The sequence below is a fragment of the Bufo gargarizans genome, unplaced genomic scaffold (genome assembly GCF_014858855.1).
Source record: "Bufo gargarizans isolate SCDJY-AF-19 unplaced genomic scaffold, ASM1485885v1 fragScaff_scaffold_672_pilon, whole genome shotgun sequence".
NCBI lineage: Eukaryota > Metazoa > Chordata > Amphibia > Anura > Bufonidae > Bufo > Bufo gargarizans.
In genome coordinates this window covers 125,059-131,351 of record NW_025334160.1, presented here as the reverse complement: position 1 = coordinate 131,351, position 6,293 = coordinate 125,059, and positions in this window count along the sequence as shown.

Sequence of the window (6,293 nt, the reverse complement as noted above, 5' to 3'; positions counted from 1 at the left end):
TCCCAGGGTCGAGGGGGTAAGCCATCGGCGTCCTTCGATCCGAAGGACTCCGGCCAGCGTGGAAAGGATGGCCCCTTGGTTAGACCGGTACCCCAATAGGAGGGCGGCGGACGTTTTGCGGAAGGGGTTTTCGGAGGGTTTTTTCATACCTTTTGTCCTTAATAGATCCCTGATTCTTTCGGACAATCTTAAATCGGCGAGGGAGTTTCCGGAGGCCCTTAGGGAGAAGCTGCTGAAGGAGGTGGCGGCGGGCAGGATTAGGGGCCCCTTTGTTCACCCCCCTTTTTCAAATCTGAGGGTTTCCCCGTGGGGTGTTGTTCCCAAAAAAGAGCCGGGCAAATTTCGCCTGATACATCACTTGTCTCATCCGAAGGGCGCATCTGTGAATGATGCTATCCTTCAGGAGGAGGCATCTGTGTCGTATGTATCTTTTGATCGGGCGGTGTTGCTAGTGCGTGAGGCGGGAAGGGGGGCCCTCTTAGCTAAGTCGGACGTGGAATCTGCGTTCAGGCTTTTGCCTATCCATCCGGATTGTTTTCATTTGCTTGGGGGTTGTTTTGAGGGGTTGTTCTATTACGATACCTGTTTACCCATGGGGTGCTCCATTTCGTGCCACTATTTCGAGTTGTTTAGTACATTCTTGGAGTGGGTGGTGCGTGTGGAGTCCGGTTGTTCGTCCGTTATTCATTATCTCGATGATTTCTTGTTTGTCGGACCGGGGGGCGATGGAGCTTGTCAGTCTCTCTTGTCTTCCTTTTTGTCCTTGATGGAGCGTTTTGGGGTTCCCATATCGGCTGAAAAGACGGAAGGTCCAGTGACGCGGTTGTCTTTTTTGGGTATCGAGATTGATTCCGTGGCTATGGTTTTTCGTTTGCCTCAAGACAAGTTAGTCGGGCTTAAGGCTTTGATTGAGGGGTTTTTGGTGGTCCGGAAGGTGACTCTTAGGCAGTTGCAGTCGTTGCTGGGTTTGTTGTGTTTTGCGTGTCGGGTTATGCCGATGGGGCGGGTTTTTTCGCGTCGGTTGTCGTTGGCGTCGAGAAGGGGGGTTTCTCCTCGGCATCGGATACGGCTGACGGCGTCTCTCAAGGCTGATTTGAGGGTGTGGCGCGAGTTTTTGAGTTCTTACAATGGCCATACCTGTTATATTTCCCAGGAAATATCTAGTTGTGAGTTAGAGTTGTGGTCTGATGCAGCTGGTTCCTGTGGATTTGGTACGGTGTTGGGTAAGGAATGGTGCGCGTCCCCGTGGCCGGAGGAATGGAGGACTAGGGGTTTGGTGAGTAACCTGACATTGTTGGAATTGTTTCCCATTGTGGTGGCGGTGGAGATTTGGGGTGATAGGTTGGAGAATCGCCATGTGTGCTTTTGGTCGGATAACCTGGGTACGGTTCAGTGTATTAACAGGTTGTCGTCCTCGTCGCTGCCGGTCTTAGCGTTACTTCGGCATTTGGTACTTCGGTGCTTGGAACGTAACATTTATTTCAGGGCCCACCACGTTCCGGGGGTGGATAACAGGATTGCTGATGCTCTCTCGTTTTTGATCCGTCAGGCTATGAAGGGGTGGCAGAAGGAATATGTGGGGCGCGATAGTAGGCTGCCGATTTCATTCAGTTTGCTGGGTAGGTTGGTGGCTGTGTGTCGGGTTGTGTGTTCTTCAGAATTCGAGCGGGCTTTAGTTGCGGCTTGTTTTGGGGTTGCCTTTTTTGCGGCTTTGCGAGTGGGGGAGCTGGTGGCGCCTTTGGCCTCTCGTACTGGGGGTTTGTTGGTGTCAGATGTGATTCTTAATAATAATGCGTTGCGTATTCGGGTTCGTTGTTCCAAGACTGATCAGCTTGGTAAAGGGGTGTGGTTACCCATTCTTCCGGTGGAGAGTGGGGCGTGCCCGGTGCGGTTGGTGGGGGAGTATAGGTCACTGAGGGTTAGTGGGGGGAATTTTTTCGCGCATGCGGATGGGTCCCCCTTGACTAAGTTCCAGTTCGCATCCGTGTTGCGTAAATGTTTGGCGGAGTTGGGTTTCGATCCGGGCGAGTTCGGTACCCATTCCTTTAGGATAGGCGCGGCAACGGAAGCAGCTAGGGCGGGTTTGCCGGAGTCGGAGGTCATGCGTATTGGGCGTTGGCGGTCTGCCTGTTTTGCGCGGTATGTGCGACCAGAGTTATTGGTGGATTAATAACACACATAAAAAAAAAAAAAAAAAAAGAGGCGAGTTTGAGTAAGTTGCTTGTGGTGTTACTAATTCTTTTTTCTTTTCAGGAATCGCCCGTCCGGTGGTCTGGTTGGTGGGGCATTCATACATCTTCTGGGCGGCGCAGAGGGCCGAATGCAGGCCGGGAGGTCGCAGCCTGGGATTCAGGGAAGTGGAGGTTCATTGGAGGGGGCTTCGGGGGTTGAAATGGTCTCAGGTGTTGCCGGAGGTGGTGGAGATTGGGCGTGGATCGGTGGGGCCGGTGATTCTGGTCCTGCATGCAGGTGGGAATGACCTGTGTTCCCAGAGGATGCTGGAGTTAATGGCTTTGATGAGGTCTGACCTGGAGCGTTTCCCTGCCTTTTTCCCGGAGCTGGTGGTGGTATGGTCAGAGGTGGTGCCGAGAGTGGTTTGGCATGGCGCCAGGGATGGGGAGGCTATGGAACGGTGTAGGAGAACGTTAAATGCCCGGATGTCTCGCTTTGTGCGCTCCAAGGGGGGGGTGGTGGTTCGTCATTGGCAGTTAGAGGGCGATAATAGATCTTTGATGAGGCCGGACGGGGTGCACCTCACGGAGATTGGGCTGGATATATTTTTGTCCGGTTTACAGGATGGCATCGAACAAGCTTTTAGTTTGCTGGGTGGTGGTCGGAGCCCCGTTTGAGATACGGTCCTCCTCCGTGGCGGCATTTGGAAGGCAAGTCGTGGTGAAGAGTGACTGGCGTACGTACGCCCTGGGGATCCAGGGTGGTACACCGCATAGGAGGAATGGTCTGTGGAGGAGGTGGTGTTTTGTTACCATTTTTGTTAAAGAAATTTTTTTGCTGTGGCCGATCATCACCCAGTAAAGTATTGGTTAAAGAGCTGAGGTGTCTGAGTTTTTATTTGGTTGAGAAAAGGGGGGGGGGGTCCGGTGGTCCCCGCTCCTCCCTCTCTCCCTCATTCATTTCCCTGCCCTATCCCTAGGTTAGTACCAGCAGTCTGACCGTTGGAGATAGTTGGTATCGCAAGTGAATCTAGAAAGGAAGAAATAATAGATGAGTGAGTCTCGGTGGTGAGTGTTTGGGGTAAATTGTAAAGTTATGGCCGGACTGAGGGGCGCAGCCTTAGGGGAGGGCATCATGACGGGGGTTTGGTTTAGGGAGACCCCAGTTAGTTGGTTAGGTGGAGTTTTAGAGGTGATGGGAGGAGTAATGGGGATAAGGGGTGATTGGGTGGTTTAAGCGTAGGGGTGTGGTTAAGGGGTTAAATTGGGAAGCTGAGGGGAGACCGGGGGCCATTTTGTGTGATCCTGAAAAGAGCTGGTACCTCTTACCTTTACTGAGCTGGTGATCGTAATGGAGCAGCTTGAGGAGACCATCGCTCGGTTGAGGGCTGCAGCGGAGGTCTGCGGCGCCGAATGGATACAGGCGCAGGTACAGCAGATGCTCCAGGGGGCGGCTGAGGCTCCGGCCGGGCCTCAGCCAGTTTTGAACCAGCCGCGGCGGGCCAGGCCGCCGGCGCGCTACAGCCCGCAGGCTTCTCAGTCTGCCCAGCCCCCTTCCAAGGCTCGGCGCCGCAAGCGGAGCCCCTCAAGGGACCCTCCACGTCGGGGGTCGGCGGGGAACGCTTCCTCCAGTACTCCCCGGCGTGGGAGGAATCCGGCAAGTAGGCGGAGCCTGCGAGGTGGCCGGGCCCGGTCACCTCGTTCTGCGGTGATGGACGGCGTGGGACCAGGAGCGGGGGTATCCAGCCCAGGATCGGAGGCTGAGACCCCCCATTGTGGACAGGACGTCGGGAGGAACGGGGCTGCTGCAGTTGCATCGGGGTCCGGCAGCAGGCCCCTGTCTTCGGGGATCGCAGCGCAGGGAGGAAGAAGCCCCGCCCACTCGCTCGCAGCCCGGGAAGATGGAGAGCTGGACGTCTCTAGCCTGGGCCTGGCTAGGGGACTGGAAGATGAGGCGGCGACGCGGAGGAGTGTGCAGCTGGGATCCGGATCTGCGGCTGGTGGGGACACAGCACCCAGGCAGCCAGGTGAGGCCTCTTGGGGAACGCTAGTGCAGTTAGCTGGGGGGGCTGGGGGTGTTGGGGGGTCCCCAGTGGATGTTAGCAGGGGTTTAGGGCAATTGTTGGGGGGGTTGGCAGGTTTGCTGGCGGGATGGGGGGAGCGTCTCCGTTACCAGCGTGGGGGGTGTCCGGGCCCTCTGTGGGTGCGAGGGCGGCTGGGGGGGCCGGTGCGAGTGTGGGGTCTGCGATGGCGTCGGTGCAGGCGGGTGGCACGGTGGAGGAGGAGACGGTTTGGATGGACGATAGGGCAAGGGGAGAGGTTTATGTCTGCTTTGAGGGCCCATTGGGGGCACATTTGAAGCAGGAGGTAAGGGAAAAGATTTGGAGGGGGGAGTATGTCGAGATTTTTTCTTTGCTTCCGTTAGACAAATTTAACCTAGATAGGGTGAGGCGGGATGAGGGTAAGAAGGAGGAGGAAGAGAAGCGGAGGTACCGCCTGATACCGCGGACGTTTGCAAACTGGCTGCAGGCATTCGCGATATTAGCAAGTGTCATTGGGGAAAAGGCGCCGGAGTGCTGTTCGGCGCTGTTTTGTTATTTGGATGCGGTGGGGGAGGCGTACAGGGTGTATGGGGGGATAGCGTGGCTGCGGTACGATGAGCAGTTCCGGCAGCGGAAGGCGGTGCGGCCCGAAATTAAGTGGGATCACAAGGACATAGCTTTGTGGTTGAAGGTTACGGCACCGGTGAGACAGGGCCAGTCCTTTCAGGGGGAGGCAGGTGGTAGCGGGCAGCCCAATGTTGCGTCAGCTTCAGCAAAGGGGTTGTGTTTCGCATTTAATGACGGAACATGTAAATTTGGAGCAAAGAGTAATTTTAAACACGAGTGCTCGGTGTGCGGAGGTTCACACGGTGCGGCGCGGTGCTTTAGGGGTAACAGACAGAGGGGGGGGGGATTTTAATAGCAAAGGGGAGACGGCGGTGCGTCTGGGAAGGATGGGCCCGTTTCTAGACAGGTATCCGGATAGGGAGGCGGCAGCTTTGTTGCGGAAAGGTTTTTCAGTTGGTTTTCGGATCCCGTTTGTTCAGTGTGAAGCGGTGTTGGTTAGGAAAAATTTGAGGTCGGCGTTGGAGCATCCGGAGGTGGTGGCTGAGAAACTTAGCAAGGAGGTCAGTCTAGGCAGGATGGCGGGCCCGTTTTCGGCTCCACCATGGCCGAACTTACGGGTATCACCGTTGGGGGTGGTTCCGAAGAATGAGATAAATACGTTTCGGCTTATTCATCATCTGTCTTTCCCGAAGGGCTCGTCGGTCAATGATGGTATAGACCCCGCCTTATGTTCGGTGGTTTATACCTCATGCGGCAGTGCAGTGGGTTAAGAAGTTTGGGAGGGGGGCGCTATTAGCTAAGACTGATATCGAGGCTGCGTTTCGGTTGCTGCCAGTTCACCCAGATTGTTTGCACTTGTTGGGGTGTTATTGGGGGGGGGGGGGGGGAGTTTTTTGTGGATAGGTGTCTGCCTATGGGCTGTTCCCTGTCCTGCGCGTACTTTGAGGCGTTTAGCTCATTTTTAGAATGGGCGGTGGCGGATTCGTCTGGGTGTGAGTCCATTATTCATTATTTGGACGATTTCCTCTGTATTGGTCCGCCGGGGTCTAGGGTGTGCGCCTTGTTGTTGCATACGTTGGAGTTGTTGTTTGGGGTTTTTGGGGTCCCGTTGGCCACGGATAAGACGGTGGGGCCGGTTACGGAGTTGAGTTTTTTAGGGATAGTGATTGACACGGATAGGATGGAATGTAGGTTGCCCTTAGATAAGTTGGAGGATTTAAAGGGGGAGGTGGCGAGGGCGTCTCGTTTAAAAAAACTGCAGTTGCGGGAGCTTCAGTCGCTGCTTGGGAAACTCAATTTTGCATGCCGGATCATGCCTATGGGGAGGGTGTTCTGTAGGGTGTTCTGGAGTTTCACCACATCATTATGTGCGGTTAGGGAAGGAGTTGAGAGCGGACTTGAGGGTGTGGAGTTCCTTCTTGGAACGTTATAACGGTCGCTCGTTATTTATGGGTGATGTGGTGAATTCTTTTGATTTTGAGTTGTTTTCGGATGCAGCGGGCAGCGAGGGTTT